Raw genomic sequence first — 19,108 nt, 5'->3', positions numbered from 1 at the left:
GGCTAAAAAGTGGGTTTTAAGTGGGATTGTCCGCGGGTTCCATAATGGCCCCATTTAATAAGCCCATCTCGGTATTATATTGGTAAAATCTGGGAACTAGATGGACCCCAACTGGGCAAAGTACACAGAAACCCACCTAGGCCCCATCTTTCAAGTTTTTGTGGGTACCATGTGGGCACCACATAGGCTAAAAAGTGGGTTTTAAGTGGGATTGTCCGCGGGTTCCGTAATGGCCCCATTTTATAAGCCCATCTCGGTGTTATATTGGTAAAATCTGGGAACTAAATGGGCCCCAACTAGGCAAAGTACACAGAAACCCACCCGGGCCCCACCTTTCAAGTTGTTTTGTGGGTACCATGTGAGTACCACATAGGCTAAAAAGTGGGTTTTAAGTGGGATTGTCCGCGGGTTCCATAATGGCCCCATTTTGTAAGCCCATCTCGGTGTTATATTGGTATAATCTGGGAACTAAATGGACCCCAACTGGGCAAAGTACAAAGAAACCCACCCAGGCCCCACCTTTCAAGTTGTTTTGTGGGTACCATGTGAGTACCACATAGGCTAAAAAGTGGGTTTTAAGTGGGATTGTCCGCGGGTTCCATAATGGCCCCATTTTATAAGCCCATCTCGGTGTTATATAGGTAAAATCTGGGAACTAAATGGACCCCAACTGGGCAAAGTACACTGAAACCCACCTAGGCCCCATTTTTCAAGTTCTTAGTGGGTACAACATGAGGAAAACATGAGCTAAAAAGTTGGAATGGCATTAGCAGTGGGTTCTGTATTTGCATCTTATTTCTAGTTTGAATTGACTAAGTTCTGGCACTGAGTGGGCCCCATGTAGTAAAACAGTCACAAAATCAATTTTTCAGACGGCTAATACGGGTTCTGTGACACAAAGACACCAAATATATTAAAGCTGACCGCAAACAAAATCTAGTTTGTAAATAAAACCATTTCAAAAATCACGAGGGTACACAAAACAACATTTTTCACATTTATTTTGTCCAACAACTGTGATTTTACGTAACTGTATTCCAAAGTGCGTAAACGTTTAAAAACTAGAAATGTCAAACTACAGCAAAATTCCTTAGATATTTGGAACTGTAGCAACATGGGGAAAAAGTCAGATGGAAAACTCAAAAGCTTATCTTGAATCAGCAGGGTTTGTTTTTTTACAGAGCCGTAAGTCTATTTTGTACCCTTGCAGCCCTCGGTCCTCCTCTGTCTTTAGCTCCACTGAACCACTTGGACAGAGCCTTCTCTGCTTCTTGCAAGTTGACTTTTGATGTTAAATAATTCTTCAGTGCCTCTGCAAATGAAGAAGAAGAAAAACGGGCAAGCCAAAGTAAAGTTAATCTTAGCTTACTTCATTTGGTGATGATTTTCAAAGAACAATGTTTATTTCACTTTATTGCCTCAAAAAATATATACAAATTGCATGATAACCAATCTCAGTTACACTTTCAAACACTTTATTAAAAAAGTTTAGTTTTCTAAAGTTCAAATGTCTCAAGTGAAACTAACTTACCATACACAACATTAAAAAGACGCAAATCTCTGAACTTTTTTTCCCCATGTCGGCCAAGCATGTTGTACTCCACAGCCAGCTCAGGTGATATGAGGAATTTCATCATCCTTCTTGTGGCATCGTCTACACTTGTTTCCCCTGTATCTGCTACCATGGCAACCTGAGGGGAATATACAAAAAGGACAGATTAGATACTGGCATCTGGTTAGGATGCCTCCCTGGTGAGGTGTTTTGGGCACGTCCCACCAGGAAGAGACCCAGAACACCCAGGACATGCTGGAGGGACTATGTTTTTCGGCTGGCCTGGGAATGCCTTGGGATTCCCCCGGAAGAGCTGGGCCAAGTGCCTGGAGAGAGCGAAGTCTGGGCCTCTCTACTTAGTACCGGATTGGGTCGAGGGGCAGCAGCCTAAGCTTAAGATAATGGACCGGAATGGAGGATAAATGGACACTTTACATATTACTTAATGTTTACTGTGTGGTGATAAAAAAAGAATGGTAGTAAACACAAGCTAAACTAAAAAAATTAATTGCGCTTCCTTAACCCTTTATCCCCAATAATGTTACGCAGGATAACTGGTAGGTCTGGTAGGTTTTTTCCTCTACTGTATACTATATGAATGTAATCAAGGATTAATAACAGAAAGAAAAAAGAAATTGAAATTTTGCCATTTTTACTAAAGGCAATCAAAATGTACATGAATAAAATATTTAAATTAGTCAATTCAAATTAATAACTCTAAAACACTGAACAAAATTAAGTATTTGACCCTGTGGTTTATTTTCGGACATCTCTTTTCTTCTAAAAGTCCAGGCGTGTTGGGCCCCTGGCAGAGCTCAGGTTTGACGAGACAGGTTTGGAAAAACCTGTCGCTGGCGACTTTTTGGGGGCTAAAGGGTTAAAATAAATAGGAATTGGCCAAAATTTGTATAAACTATGAAATAGCAGAACAAAAGTAAAAAAAAAAATCTTTATCTGTTATCAGAATCAAATATTTGAATAGAATAAAAAATTTAACTTTCTGGAAGATTTCTCGTTACATCTGTCATAAAAGTAACAACATCTCAGAAAAGAAACATGATAGCAACAGAAAAATATGATAGCAGTGTGATGTGATGGTCCCTGGCCAGATTTTTACACATATTATAAGCCCTGTGACACAAAAACCACAGAACTCTGACACGCACAGACTGTTTTCCTTCGTGCTAATGAAGAAAAATGCTGGTCTGGTATGTAAAAGGGAATTTATTCTTCCAGGACCTGAAGCTCCGTAATGCAGCCCTCCAACAGCCAAACCTATCTGTTCTCTGATTGTCTTGATGCATGCTCAATCATCCAGGTAAGTAAATCTCCAAAAGTTGATTCTGTTCATCTGGACGTAGCATTTTCTCCCACTGAAAATGCTACGTCCAGATGAACAGAATCAACTTCTGGAGATGTTCTCTGATTGGATTGTTTAATTGGTGATTGACATGAAATTGACCAATCAGCTGAAAGGAAGAAAAATAGGGTCAAAATTTGGATGTGTAAGTATAAATCCACACACAGCCAGGAAAGCCGAGCGCAGAGTTGTTTGTAGCACCAATTCAGCCAGAGTGGAGCCAGATGGATTTTCCATCCATCCACACTGTAAAGTCTATAGACCAGCAAGTGATAAATTAACAGTGTTGTTGGTATTTTCTAAAACAGTTGTATGCAATAGGAATTGCTGTTTATAGTCCTCCTGTATATCTGCATGTTCCCTCCCAATTAAAACCTGTGATAATGGAGATTCAAATTCATGTCATACCTATACCAACAGTTATCAAGTATCCAGATCGACCTTTACTGATGTGCTCTGTCAGTGCGCCCCAGGGCAGCTGTGGCTACAATGTAGCTTGCCATCGCCAGTGTGTGATTGTGTGTGTGAATGGGTGAATGACTGAATGTAGTGTGAAGCGCTTTGGGGTCCTTAGGGACTAGAAAAGCGCTATAAAAATGCAGGCCATTTACCATTTAAAGGAAAATTGTTATTTCCATGTATTTTCCTGTTCTGCCTTCAACTTTGAGGACTTCCCCCCACATTTCTAGTTGTGACAGTGCACCTACAACAAAAAAAATCTGCTGTGATTTACATTTGTTGAAAGAGCAATTTTGTAAAATAGTCTATTTTTGTATGCACAGTTTACAAATCTGTCCTGTACAGCATGGACTGATTGCATGCTAAAAAGTTGTTGCTTAAAAATAAAACAATAAATTTTTAATTAATAACATCAGCAGAAAGCCTTGTTATTAATTAGATGTACAATTTCTATAGAATACGAAACAACTCAGTTCATTTTTGATCATATCAATACCAGCATATTACACAACTAGTGATGGGATTTTCGTCTCTTTTTAGAAAGCCGGCTCTTTCGGCTCCCAACCGGCTCTTCAGGTTGTTTTGTTGCTTTAATTAATTTATTATTAACAACAATATAAAATTATGAACAAAAGGAATTACTAATGTAAAAAAAGAAATGTGGTTTTATTTATATATGTTTATATATAAATATATATGGTGGCCCCTAGAGACAAAGCATGTACAAACTCCAAAACCCATTTCTAGCGTCAACTGAACTTCCAAAACAGAGCTATCTAGATCACTTAATTTACACAATTGAAATCATATGTGTATTTTTTGTGTATTTATACACAAGCACTCATATATATTCATAAAAAATTCCAAAAGCTGTTCATTTACCTGTTACTACCACACACCAAATCCGGTCGTTGGTACTTCCTGGCTTGTGTAGCCACTAGGTAACAAAATCTCAACACTGTGCCTAGCATCCTGGAGCACTTCTGTTGTGTTTTGTACGTGCTTTGGAGTTTGTACGTGCTATGGAGTTTTTACGTGTTTTGGGGTTTGTACGTGCTTTGTCTCTAGCAGCCACCGTAAATATACTTTTATTTATTCTCTCCACATAAAATGTAATAAATAAATCATATAATACAAAAAAAACAACTATTTACATTTCAACTTTTAACTATTTAAATTTTCAGCTTTTTCCTTTTAAACAAATTTAAAGTGAAACAACACAAAACACTGCAAACCACAACACAATTAAATATAAATTATAATATGAAAACAAACAGAAGATGCATATTCTCTGTCATATGGGCCTGCATGAATAAACTTTCTGAATCCTTTATCATCCGCAATTGAAAATAGTTGTGGATGATTACTATACCTTTCTAATGTGACGTTGTTGTCCCTGGCTCTCTTTCTCTCTCTCTCCCTCCTGCTCTGTTACTGTGCTACTGCGTGTGTAACAACCGCCCCTCCCCCCTCTTCCCAGCGCAAAGCACAAGGCTCGCGTGCAGAGTGAAGCGGAAAAAAAGTGCGAGAGAGAGGGTGAGAGAGAGAGAAAAAACACGCTTGTGTCGTTCACTTCAAAGAGCCGTTTCGTTTTGACCAACACATCACTAACAACCATGATGAAAAACGCTCATCTGCTTCCATCACCATCAGCTGATTAACATTGAGCTGCTGCAGTCAACACCATCAAACTAATTTACTGTTTAATGTTATGTTATTGAATGCTTTTATTTTTAAATCTTTACCAGCGCTTAAAGACTGTAGATGTTCACACCTGGTGTTAGAAAACCGAGCTCACTGCAGTATTTTTTTTTATAACAGGAAATTTAAATTTTTATTGGTTACCATGTTTATTACCACTTTTATCAGTAATGTACTTCCTATAAAATATGGATTTGATAAGTTACCGGTTTATTGAAATCAGCTAGTGAACACATCGATCACTTTATTGAACTACACGCCTTACACTCTTGTGAGCTCTGGTTACTAACAGCAGGTGTGAATGTTTGGAGTCCAAAACGCAGATAAAGATTAGAATAACAAGGCAATGTAAAATCAGTTTAATGCAGTTGACAGTAGCAGCTCAGATGGAAATCAGCCAATTGTGAGGAGAGCAGAGGACCAAAACTGTCAGAGTTGTGGGTCAAGTGAAGAGAACAATGTTGGCATTATTGTTAGCATAAAAGATGAAAATTAAATAAATGTTAAATTTTAAAATAGATCATTGCCTCCTGTGCCTAAATAAATATATATACTTAATACCAATAAAAAAAAAAGGATGCCCCAAAGACCATCACTTTTCAAAAATAATAATAATAATAATAATAAGTAATACAAATAATATGAAAGTTACTTACATGTCAAAGATGGTGCTTGTGATCTTGAAGAATCTAAACGTGATAAGGAAATGAAAGAAAGTGCATGAGAAAATACAAACATTTTTGTTTTTTCCCAGGATAATTCAATATAAAAGATTCACTTACTAATGCACAAAATGAACAGTGTAATTAAAAGTTTGAAAGGCACTGCATGTGTTTATATGATAAACTGACTAATTCAAGCAGCAAACACTAGCAGTGCAAAAATGTATCTAACTAGCTGACAGACTTTAAAGTCACAGGAAGATATATCAAAATGGTGACTTATGCCAGAACAAATGACTTGACAGACATAAATCCTAAATTCCTTTAAGTAAAAAAGGAATTACTTTTTTATAAGTGGTCCCTAGTGGTTTTCAAATTATTACATGGCTTGTTAATTTTTTATTAAATTATTAAGAAGCCAGATGAGTTCAAAACATTTACAAATTACTATAAAGCACTATCCAAACTTCAAATCAAGTGGCAAAATCTCCAAATTAAAAGTACTCGCAAACTATAAAAATTTGATTATACTTAAAAATATGCAAAAACTAATTTAGTGGAATTTTTACCTGCTCAAGAATACATTGAACATGCAATATTTAATTGAAAAGAACAAAATTTGTGTACTTTTAGAAAGGATTATTAAATATTTGGGGATACTAGACATAAAGAGGGTCTCGTACATTTACGGGCATCTAATTTCCTGGATTTAATGGTTTAAAAGTTTAATAGGTCTTTGAAGTTGATAATAAAATTGAGTCCATTATTAGCAAAAAGAATAAAAAAAAAAAAGAGCAAAAAAATGCTTAATATATAATAATTGTTTTAAACTTAAGCTTTGTAATTGTAGCAGATTTTATTATGTCTGTAATTTTTTATTTAGCCCCACAGTAGTAAAAGCCATAAATGGGAGTTAGATTTATTACTAGTATTTTACACAGCATTCAGCTATAATAACATGTTCTGCATTTTCCTACTTCACCATCTGATCTGAACAGCTGCACTCTCTTAATTAATTAATGACCTAACATTTCTCAGTAACCAATAACTAGATGGAACAGCACAGTATCTAAGAGAGTGATCAGACAGTGTTTGAGCTAAAGACGCTGTGTGTTTCTTTTGGGGGCTTTTTACACACTGATCCACCACCGTTTTCCCATAGTACAATGCATATCTGGTAACATTACCGTATTCAGATCAGAAAACCGTTTCAGCTGCAGGCATCTACTCCTGTAATTTAAACAATCACCTTGCTACACTGCACATGAATATTACGTAACATGGTATGACTAGCTCATGTTCAGACATTTAAGATACTGTTCAGCCATTTTGTTTACTGGGTAGTGCATAATGGCCGAGTTAGCTGAGCAGGAATCCACTAAAGCCAAAAAAATAATATAAATTTTTTAAATTAATTACAAAAACCTTATAGGAAAACCCAAGAAACAGTTGCAGAAGCACAGAAAAAAACTGCCGTGTACGTTATAGTGTGTAAATTCAAAAACTGTATAGAGAGAATGGTGCAATGAAAACAGAATAAGATAAGATGAACTTTATTGAGTAGAATATAGGCAGTAAGAGTTTTTTAATTAACTTTAAATTATGTTTGCCAAAGACAATGCAGCAAATTAACCCAGTTCTACCTGCTAGCTAAAGATGTTATGCTTCTCCCCCTTATACCGTTTAGGACGACTATAGAAAGTTACTAAAATAACCATTGATGAAAACGTATCAAACTTTAAGTATTTACCTTTGTCATAGTTTTCGATTCTTTGGTATCCTTTTGTCCTCCACGTTCTTAAACACCAGGGAGAGAAAAGGCGCAACAGACGAAAGACCGCGAAGACTAGACGCTAGGCGGTGCAATCTGCTCCTCCCTCTTTTTAAACGAGCCAATAGGAGCTGCTCACATTAAAAACAACTTTATTTAAAAAGTCGTTTTACACCTGATACAAAAATTTTAAAAGTCAAACAATGCACAAGTTTAAAAGAACAATTTTATTTTTAAAAGTTTTTTAAGCATAGGGATGGTTAATATGTTTTAAAAAGTAATATATAATATTTATCAAAAAGTGTCACCCAAATCAACATCATAATAAAAATATAATTAATAAAAATATAATAATGATAAGAAGAAGAATAACAGTTTACCTAAAAGCTCTTCTAACATTAGACTGGTTTTGAAAAGTTTCAATAGTGTCAATACACCATAAGGACAAGGGAGTTTCACAGTTGAAGTGTGACTGCTTGAAAGACCCCATTCCCTCTCCTTTCCACTAGTTCAAAGAAAATATAAATTATTTCTGGTTATATAATTTGAGGGCACAAGTTTGAAGAGTAACATTTTAACAGATCGGTAATATACTTCAGGAGCTTTACTGGATCTGATTAACCAAAACTTCCATCTTCCATGTAACTAACTGTCTTTTCTCTAATACAGTAGAGTGTGTCTGATCTACTAAAAATCCTCAACTGCATGTTTGCTCAAGTAAATAGTCTTAATTGTTTGAACAACCAGTAATCCTTAATTTGCAAATGCCAAATCTGAATTTTGTCTGTGTAATTCACTTTTATCTTAGGTTTTTTATTCGTATTTTTTGCTTTTCTTTTTTTCTACTCTTGTGTCCGTTTTAATCACTTATTATTGCTGCTGTGACAAGTGAATTTACCTAAGAAGAATCATGAAGTCCTTATTTTATCTTATCTGAGCCTCACCATGCAGCCTACCATGCAGAGTTCACATTAAGTACATAAAATGAAATCTAAAATTAAAAAGTAACCAGTTTCAAACCAGTTATTTGGAATAGTGTGCAGAGTGTTTTGAGTAACATTGAATGTTCAAAAACACCAAAGTTCCTATAGTCTCACTTGACAGCTGGGTTGTAGTGTCTGATAACACATAACATCTTGAGGTCTCAATGTGGACTTTGAGTACATTTGCTAGCCAAGGCTAAATACTGAGAGGGTCAAAAATGAAGGGTCAAGAACATCTGACTGTACGTAAGGGTAGCAAAAGTGATAGACTGAGGTTGTGCCAAATATGTTAAAGTTAGGGTGATTTCTTAGAGAATGGTACCACATGGGTGCCGTCTGCAGGTTATAAAAGAGAGTTATGTTCATACTTTCTTTTGAGATTATTTTTACAATTTGACTTTCAGAACTCCCTGGGTTGTGCGCAATCTGTGATGGGCTTGTTTGGAATAAATCCTCCTTTATTCAAATAACACTTTCTCAGGCTCTTCACAGAAGAAGAATCCTCACATAAGCATGTGCTACCATTTTGAACCAATGTACACATTTACCATCACTAACCCAACTAGGACCTACATTGGATGCCCACCCATATGGATTTGATGTTAGAAACGCAAGTGGGTCCCATATATACTAAACAATCTTGAGCCCATGTAAAATATATGCCCATATTAATTTAACACAACCCATTTGGGGCCCACATAGACATGTTTTCAGGGTCTGACTTGCATTTGCCCATGTGTGACACATATAGTTTGACCAGGTGGGCCCCACCTATGTCATCAGTACCAAAAAATATATACCGATTACCTCACTTTGCCCCACCTGGGGCACACAGCAAATGCTTTTCTTTAAATGACTGTGTTTGCCCATGTCTAACCCAGGTGAAAAACCCAAGTGGGTCCTACGTGTGTTTCCCATTTTGAAACAAGTGAAGTGTTTCCCATGTTTGACCCAGCCAGGACCTACTATATGTTTCCACTCGGTTTTGCCCATATGGCTTTAATGTGAGAAACCTAAGTGGGTCCCATATATACTAAACAATCTTGAGCCCACATAAAATATATGCCCATATTAACTTAACATAACCCATATGGGGCCCACATAGACATGTTTTCAGGGTCTGACTTGCATTTGCCCATGTGTGACCCATATAGTTTGGCCAGGTAGGCCCCACCTATGTCATCAGTACTTAAAAATATATACTGATTACCTAACTTTGCCCCACCTGGGGCACACAGCAAACGCTTTTCTTTAAATGACTGTGTTTGCCCATGTCTAACCCAGGTGAAAAACCCAAGTGGGTCCTACGTGTGTTTCCCATTTTGAAACAAGTGAAGTGTTTCCCATGTTTGACCCAGCCAGGACCTACTATATGTTCCCACTTGGTTTTGCCCATATGGCTTTCATGTGAGAAACCCAAGTGGGTCCCATATATACTAAACAATCTTGAGCCCACATAAAATATATGCCCATATTAACTTAACATAACCCATATGGGGCCTACATAGACATGTTTTCAGGGTCTAACTTGCATTTGCCCATGTGTGACCCATATAGTTTGACCAGGTGGGCCCCACCTATGTCATCAGTGCTAAAAAAATATATTGATTACCTAACTTTGCCCCACCTGGGGCCCACATAGACATGTTTCAGGGTCTGACTTGCATTTGCCCATGTGCGACCCATATAGTTTGACCAGGTGGGCCCCACCTATGTCATCAGTGCTAAAAAAATATATTGATTACCTAACTTTGCCCCACCTGGGGCCCACATAGACATGTTTTCAGGGTCTGACTTGCATTTGCCCATGTGCGACCCATTTAGTTTGACCAGGTGGGGCCCACCTGTGTCATCGATACTAAAACATATATTGATTACCTAACTTTGCCCCACCTGGGGCACACAACAACAGCCTATCCTTAAATGACTGTGTTTGCCCATGTCTATCCCAGGTGGAAAACCCAAGTGGGTCCTACATGTGTTTCCCATTTTGGACCAAGTTAAGTGTTTCCCATGTTTGACCCAGCTAGGACCTACTAAAAGTGCTCACTTGGGATGGCCCATATGGGTTTAATGTGAAGAACCCAAGTAGGCCCCATACAAAAAGCCCAGTTTGAGCCCATGCCCACATGGTACCCATCCAGCCCGAGCAAAAACCAGGTGGGGCCCATATATACATGTTGGCTGGGTATTAGCTGCATTTAACCTTCAGTTACTCTTATATAGTTAGGTAGGAGTCATACCATGTTTCTTTTTAGCTGAAAAGCATTACACCAGGTAACCTGCAGTGTTAAAAACGTGTTTTCCGACAATGTTTGCTACCCTACAATCCGTCCTGCTCTGTAGTAAATTCAGCGACATTTGACCGTCCTGTTGCTCCCATTGAAATGTATACAGCCTATTTAAAATCTAAAACTTAAAATTGTCCGTAGCCCGCTGCTGTTACCACTGTCCTGTTTGAAATGGATACTAACTAGCTAACTGACTGAATGCCCATTAACCTTATAATCTATTTGTGTATGATTGTCAGTCTAAAGAGGGAGAGAGGAAAGAGGGGAACGTGAGGAGAAAGTACAAGGTCAGGAAGAACCAGGTAAGAAAACAGAGAGGGAACAGTGACAGGCAAAACAGAAACTGTTAAACTGACAAAGAGAAAAAAACCCTGATTTTACTCACACAATCTGGAAGTTGTGTTCTCCCTATATTAATGCTGCTATACAGAATCTGCTAAACAAACTGGGTTGAAACATTTTTGACCCTCTTTAACAACATTCCAACATACCATTATAATGGATCGCGGAGATTAAATATATTTTTATGTGGTTCAGCCACAACTGTACTAAAACCTCAGTCGCAGGACGTACATCACATTTGCACACTATCAGAAAGTGCCAAACAGCCCTGGTGGAGTGAGGAGCTGTAAAGAGAAGCAGAGTTCTCTGTTTATATTCTAAAAATGTTTTAAGCTTGTTTCAAAGATTCTGTACAGCAGCTTTAAATGTTTTCCAATAGCACACATACTACTTATCAGTGTTTCTTAAACTTTTTACAGTGTGTACCATCTGATAAAAATGTCAAGCTCTCCTAAGCACCACTATGAATGCATGAAAGTCATAAATCTTACAACGCAAAATTATTATTATTAAATTAGTAAAATTAGTATCTGCAATAAAGGTTTTTTCATACATTGTATACATTCTACCACAGGCAAAGTTGCCTCCATTTTTATAGTTTTTATTAATATTTTGTAATAATTTATTTGTAATAATTTATTCTGTTTTGGGAGTGTTTTTTATGTATCTGTATTATATTATACATACACTTTAAAAGTGAATCTCTGTCCAAAAAATGCACTCAGTTTACTTTTTACTCACTATGAGCATCACTCATTATTCTCCCGCAGTAATTAAGGTTAGTATATGTATTTTTTCTATTCCAATCCATTCTTCTTTTGCAGCATTTAAGACAACAGACGATGAGGACAGGGAGGAACAGGGGGTTAAATGCACCAAAGTGACAGTCAGAGAGAACTCGGGACAACATTTAAGGATGCAGGGACTGACAGAGACAGGTTTATCTTGCCTGGCTGGGCAGCTCTCTGGGTGCTCATCACCCCCAAAGCTCTGATCCTAGAATCGCCCCTGGTTCACTTTGTCTAGGGTTTATTTCGAGGATTTCGCACAACCCAGGATTCAAATCATGAATACATAATGGGCTTGGATTTACAACATTATGAATGAAATGTGGTCTACTTGGAAGCAGCAGGGCTCTCCTCCCCTTTCGATGGTTTGTGTGTGAAACTTTAAATCATCAAACTGTAAATTAGGAATTTTAAATTGTTATTGATCCCTGTACCCCTGGTCCTAAAGTGTATATTTATTTTCTTACTCTTCTTATATATATTGTTTGTTTAATTGCACTGCTGTAACTGGAGCCTCGTCGTCTCGTCTCTCTATATACTCTACTGCAGGGGTGCCCAATCCCGGTCCTCGAGAGCTACCGTCCTGCAGCTTTTAGATGCATCCTTGTTCCCACACACCCGAATCAAATGAATGGCTTGTTATCAGGCCTTTGCCAAACATGATGGCATGCTGAAGAGGTAATCAAACCATTTGATTCAGCTGTGTTGGAGTAGGGATGCATCTAAAAGCTGCAGGATAGTAGCTCTTGAGGACTGGGATTGGGCAGCCCTGCTCTACTGTATGTAGCGGAGATGACAATAAAGTTTACTTTGACTTCAGCCGTGAGCAGGCGCACCGAGGGCTCTCGCGCTCACTTTTCGCGTATAGAATTTCGAAAAAAACATCAGTGCAAATTATAAGTCTGTATCATGATGTCTGGTGTTTTCATGTTTGTTAGTTTGTTTTTATTTTGTTTTATTTTGCAAGTTGGTTATTAGACGCTGCTCCAGCCAGCCAGAGAATCCCGCCCCGCCCTCTCCTCCCTGTGTCGCAAGCAGCAGGCGCACCTCGCAAACGGAGGGCGCCCTTACTCCCAGCAAATGGGCGGCAGAAAACCGATTGGTGCCTATGCCATTCCCAATATGCGCTGTCATGACATCGGGGCAGCATGGCGTGATGCCGCCCCGCTACTGTGTGGGGGGAAAGATCCAGGGGTCCAGGGAGTCCAGGGGTGATTCGGGAAAGGTCCTCTCACACACTTGAACTCCACCACATGAATCCACACACCAACACGCTTGTAATCCAAAGCAGAGACAGGGACCATGACAGTTACCTTGAATTCTGTGGGTGACTTTATGGGTGGGTGACAGACTTCATCCAACATTTATTGTGGCTGTAACAAAGACACATTTGCATCGCTTAACTCAGGAAGGCAAAGTAGTAAGGTAACTAATTAGAGCTTCTGGTTATAAAAACAAACAAACAAACACAAAAACAATGGGACAAAAAACAACTTGCAAACATGGAAATACCAAAATCAAATTTAGAAAAACTGTCTGTATCTTCTTTTATTCGTAACCTCACTGCCTTCTTCTCTAACTTTTCTAAATCTCTGTCTTTTTCCTCATTTTTTTCAGCATTATTTTTCCCTGTTTTTTTACACTTTCCTTCTTCAGTCTTATTTCCTTTGAATGCAAACACAGCTCTCCTGATGGCAAAAGCAGCACCGTTATCAATTACTCCCCGTCTCCTGCAGCAAAAACCTCTCTGCAGACACAGCACATTTCCCTGGCCTAGAGAGAGAATGAAAGTGGGAAGAGGAGTTGAAAAAAAAGAGGGGCAAAGTTAAGAGACAGAGAGACTGAGTAAAAAGAGAAGGAGCACAGGGGAAAAGAGGAGGTAGGTGGGCACATACCGTGAAGGGGTAAAAATGATCTGGACAGCACAAAACATTCGAAGATTATGGTAGGCTGGGAGATGAAGGGAGCACTTGCACCTTATGGCTTAATATATCATGACAGCCTGCTGTGTGTACGTGTGTGTGTGTTGGATGGCCTAATATGACCTGTGTAGCTAGTACACTCAAAGATACACAGTATGAAAGAAGATAGCAGCAGGATATCAGGATATGCAGGTTTCTAAGCAATAATATTGGCATAGAAATCAAAACACTGCAGAGTAAATAAAAAATAATAAACATCGACAGTAACATATACTGGAATTGTTTGCTTTGCGACAATCCCACTAACTGCATCACCTGACATACCCAAGTGCAAATTAAAAGAGTAATGTCCCATTCTTTTCCGATATAGGATTCTAGCTGCTCAACAGTCCAGGGTCTGCTTTCATCTTCAAATGTTTTTAATTAGTGAAAGTCTGGAAAGGCAGGCAGGTTCAGCACCCGGATTCTTCTACTATGAAGCCATGCTGTTGTAATAGATGCCGTATGTAGTTTAACATGGTCTTGCTGACAAATACAAGGCTTTCCCTGAAAAAGACATCTGGATTGGAGCATATGTTGCTCTCAAACCTGTATATACAATTTATCACTGATGGGGCCTTTCCAGATGTGCAAACTACCAATGCACTCCCATATCAGATGCAGGCTTTTGAATTTAGAAATGATAACAGGCTGGATGGTTCCTCTACTCTTTAGTCCAGAGGATATGGCCTCCATATCCACAGAACAGTTTTCCACTTAGCTTAAGTCCATTTTAAATGAGCATTGGCCCAAAGAAGACATCTGCATTTCTAGATCATGTAGAAAGCTGCGTTAGTAGATGGCATGGTTCACAATAATTTCTGGAAGTGTTCCTGAGCCCATGCAGTGATTTCCATGATGAATCATTCCTGCTTTTAGTGCAGTTCTAGCTGATCACATACAAATACCAAGCAGCCAGTATTGATTTTTGGCTTTGTCCACTAAGCAAAAAGATTTCTCTAGATTATCTGAATCTTTAGATGATGAGATACTCAAAAATCTTTGCAGTTTTATTTTGAGAAACACAATATGCAGATTGGTGAACATCCGCCCATATTTACTTCTGAGAAACTCTGCTTTTCTAAGAGCCTCTTTTTATTCCCAGTCTTGTTACTGACTTGTTATTACCACATACTTTCCCAGCCTTTTATTTCCCCTTATTTGCATTCTGTTTTCATTTACATTTAACACAGGATCCTAACTTTTTTGGAACTGGGCTTGTACATTTAGCCATTGTAGGAAAATAATTCAGGGTAGTCATGGGGAGAAAATAGTAATTGTTATATATTTTAGTAACAGTATAAAATAGTTTAAAACTATTAAGAGTAGAAATGACACACTGAAAAAGGTACTAAAACAAAACGTGTGCTGTGTAATTCAAATTCAAATTCAAATTTTATTTGTCACACACACACAACCATACACAGTATGACATGGGGGTGAAATGCTTGTAGCTGTACAATGCCCGACCATTAAATGACAGAAGAAAAGTTTTACAATATTTACAATTTACTACAAAAATTTACAAATTAACTTAGGAATTTACAGTAAAGAATGTGCAAATAGCAGAAGAGATTATAAAGATAAGGATTATAAATTATAGGAATTATAGGATTATAGGAAATGTGTGGTGGTGCGTGTGGTGACGTGTGTGAGAGTCCAGTCTTATAGTGACGTGTTTGGGAGAGTCCAGTCCTACACCGTGTGTACGTGCTGTATGCTTAATAGCCCATAGCTCTGACTCCATTAATAAGTATTGATATTATTTGCATTATTTCCAAGTTTTATGTGATGATGGATCCTCGTTTATTAGCTTTTTTAATGTTTTGCATGAAAAATCTGAAACCAAAGAGTAGCCACGAAGTTTAGCTGGCAAGTGGAGCTGGAGAGTTTAACAAAGTTATCTAAGAAAAACGTTCACACGTTGAAGGAAATTCTGTCTGGATAAAGACTACGTCTTGCTGCTGCACATAGCAATGCAATACACCTCCTCCAGACCTCTCATCTCTCTTCTGCCTTTTTCTGTCTCCTCCCGTGGGCTGAGCCAACGCCCAGTTGCTGCAGTGCAGCTCACTTTCCCATTTCAAAAAACTCTCCCCCCTCCCTCTCCTGATCTCTCCCTCACTCTACATCTTTGCCTGTGTCTCTCTGCAGTGAGGCAGCGAGCAACACAAACTGACAGTACAAAAAAGTGTTTTTTGTACGACTAATCAGCTTAGAATTGCACTATCCTACGAGCAAAAGTAAAAATTAGTGCACATCTACATTTTGCATAAATGGTGACTCGGTTTATTTTCAAGAAATTCTCAATAAGTTCATTTGAAGGATGTTTGATTGCTCCTTGGATATTGTGTAATGTACATGAACTATTGTATAGATTTGTTTTCCCCATTAATATCTAACACAAAATTAAAAAAGGGGGGGGGGGGGGGATGTGGAGTTTTATTTATCTCCAAACACTGCAGCAGACACAAATTTCACTTACATTGATCCTTCCTCCCGGCCTTCATTTCCTCTACCCTTGGTAAACTTAATGACCCAAACAGACTCATCAGATCACCCGATGTCTACTTAATCTGTTAAAAGTTCAAAATGATTTGGGACTTAAATAACTTTAATGACTAACTTTAAACCACTTTGAATGTTGTTATCGCAGAAGCACTGCTGATAAAGTCATAAAGCTGTGTTATTGGAGTGCCACTACTGAACCTTTGGGAGTAATTGAGAAACATAAGACATATGGCTTAGACTGCATCCTCTACAATGAATGGGGCCATCGGAAAGACTGATTAAAAGTTCGCGCAATTAATTCTGGAAAAGGAAAATATAGAAACATAACACAGAGGAACTCTTTCCCTTAGCTCTAACAATATTCTAAAGTATTGTATGCATTTATGAAGCCATGATAATTTCATATTTTATAACTGGCACAACATATCCTACTTAGGAGCATGTATATTCTAAATGTCATATATATAGCTAAGCAGACTTAGTAACGTCAGCTTAGTTTTATCGAAAAGAGATATAATGTGATAGAAGACTGTGATACATGCTTATATCAATTCTAGATTAGATTACTGCAATTCATTACGCATTTGCCTGAGCTAGCAAAGCTATAGCTGATCCACAATATAGAAACCATACTTTTTATTAAAACCTGAAAAATAGAGCACATCACTCCCATTTGAGGTTTTCTTCATTGGCTATCTACTAATTTTGGAATTGATTTTAAGACATTTTTTTTTCAACTTTTAAGACCAAAGCATATTTCAGATCACCTGACACCGTACACCCTTAATTCTACCCTGAGGTCCTCAGCCAAGGCTCTGCTCATACAATCCTGACTAAGAACTTGGGAGTGATCAAGCTTTTTCTGTCAGGGCACCTTCTTTGGAGTAATCTCCCTGAGGAGATCAGATAAGCAAACTCAATTTTATCTTTTAAATCCCTCTTAAAGACATATTTTCATAAGCAGGCTTTTTTCTGTTCATTTGTTTTAAGTTATTTCTATATTGCCCTTCCTGTCCTAATTGTTTTAACACCTTCTCCTAGTGATCATTTTATAGCTGCTTATATTTTGCTTTTAATTTTCTTAATTTACCTGTTTAACCTGTTTTTATTATAATTTTCTTTATTTCTTGCTTTTAATCTCCTTGTGCTGACAGTATTTACCGCCTCTTAAATCTTTTATTTGCTGTTTATTTCCTATCTTATCTTGTGAAGCACTTTGTAAAGGTGCTATATGAATAAATTGTATTATTATTATTATTATTATTATTAGTATTATTATTATTATTATTATCATGTCTTTGTAATTTTAGTAACTTTGAAACAGACTGTACATGTATCTATTCATATGTGCATTCTTGTTATTGACTGTTTCATTGCTTGGGTTTGGTTTAAGAAATGCATTCTTTTTCCAGCATATCATATAAATCTCTTGTAGAGTTAACGGCCCCATTGTTTTTGTAGCTTGTGCACATTTTGTCATGTGGCTTTCAATTAAGTCACAACTTGCCCTGCCTTTTCTTGTCATGTCCTATCATACCCCACTCCATCAAACCACATCCATTCCTATCACTTTGTGCCACGTCACAGCATGCATGACATTATATGCAGCTTTTAGAGCTGCAAGAAAGACAAACCCACACTTTGCTGTACTTTGCCACTGGACAAGGATCAGACTTCTATATCTAGCTTGTACCTCCTAATCTATGGAACAAGCTATTTGCCATTGCAATTTGCAGAACCACTGCAAAGCAAACACATTTACTGTAATGTAACTCTTGTTAAAAAAAAAGAAGAAGCCAGGATCAATAAGTATTGATTGTGATCTGTGCACGTCCTCAGCTCTAGTGCTTGGACTGCTCTCTCAGGCACTGTAATCCAAGCCTCGGAGGTCAGCAAAATTCCCGGCAGGTTGAGGCTGCAGCTCTAGAGTAAACGAGAGACAACATAATCTGTCACTGATCTGGTCTGTCTTCTTTTTTTTCAAAAAAGCAATATATATGTTTCAATACATCTCATATTTTCTTTCCCAAAAACTAACAACAGAAACCTTTTGGGAAGGCATGGATATTTCATGGAAAATGTTGTAAATATGGAACCTGCACCATCATCAGTTGCTTGCTGAAAAGGCTTTGACAATGGAAAAAGGAGACATTATAACCAATGCAGATCAGCCATGTGTGCAAGTCTACTCATCAGCATTTCAAATGCAAAGACAGAAAGTCTGCATAATTCTTCTCCTGGACAGGAAGCTGGTCTGCAGTACTGTGGGATCTTGGCTTCAACAGGGGTGACTCTGAGATAATTTCTGGATGTCTGCCAAGTGCTTTTCACCCCCGACCACTTTGATTCTCAGAGTGTTTCCAGCATACCCAGCTCCAATGATCAATGGTTCCTAATGGAGGCACGGTCGTGGACAGCATGAAATTTAAAAAGAACATTTAGCTCTTATACCTTTTTTCCCCCAAAGCCATTCTCATTATGGCAGCATAAATGAATTGTACCAATCTAATTTTGATGATCCATCATCATCCCAAGAATATGTTGTCGAGCTTTTGAAACTCTGACTGTACTTTATTCTTCAAAGGAAAAGTTTGACATTTTGTTGTCTGTCATTGTCATGGCTGAACGCTAATATGGAAATGAAGTGACATTTGTATAGCACTATTGTACTCTTACTGACCTGATAAATCCCTTACTGTGAAGCCAAATGTAAGCTAAAGTCACCAC

At 37.9% G+C, this 19,108-nt stretch overlaps 1 long non-coding RNA gene across 1 annotated transcript; it reads right to left on the bottom strand.

Moving 5' to 3' along the window:
* Positions 1 to 984: 984 nt before the first annotated feature.
* LOC146570661 (uncharacterized) lies at positions 985 to 7,586 on the bottom strand. The gene is made up of 4 exons (XR_014893017.1): positions 7,485 to 7,586; positions 5,729 to 5,761; positions 1,532 to 1,691; positions 985 to 1,312 (listed from the first exon to the last, which is right to left on the bottom strand). It is a non-coding gene; the product is annotated as an uncharacterized LOC146570661 (long non-coding RNA).
* Between the last annotated feature and the right edge of the window lie 11,522 nt (positions 7,587 to 19,108).

The sequence above is a fragment of the Mchenga conophoros genome, linkage group LG7, assembly GCF_057382185.1.
Source record: "Mchenga conophoros isolate Kocher_MC1m ecotype Shallow Benthic linkage group LG7, M_conophoros_male_GT1.1, whole genome shotgun sequence".
Classification (NCBI taxonomy): domain Eukaryota; kingdom Metazoa; phylum Chordata; class Actinopteri; order Cichliformes; family Cichlidae; genus Mchenga; species Mchenga conophoros.
This window is presented reverse-complemented; position numbering and strand designations above follow the sequence as displayed.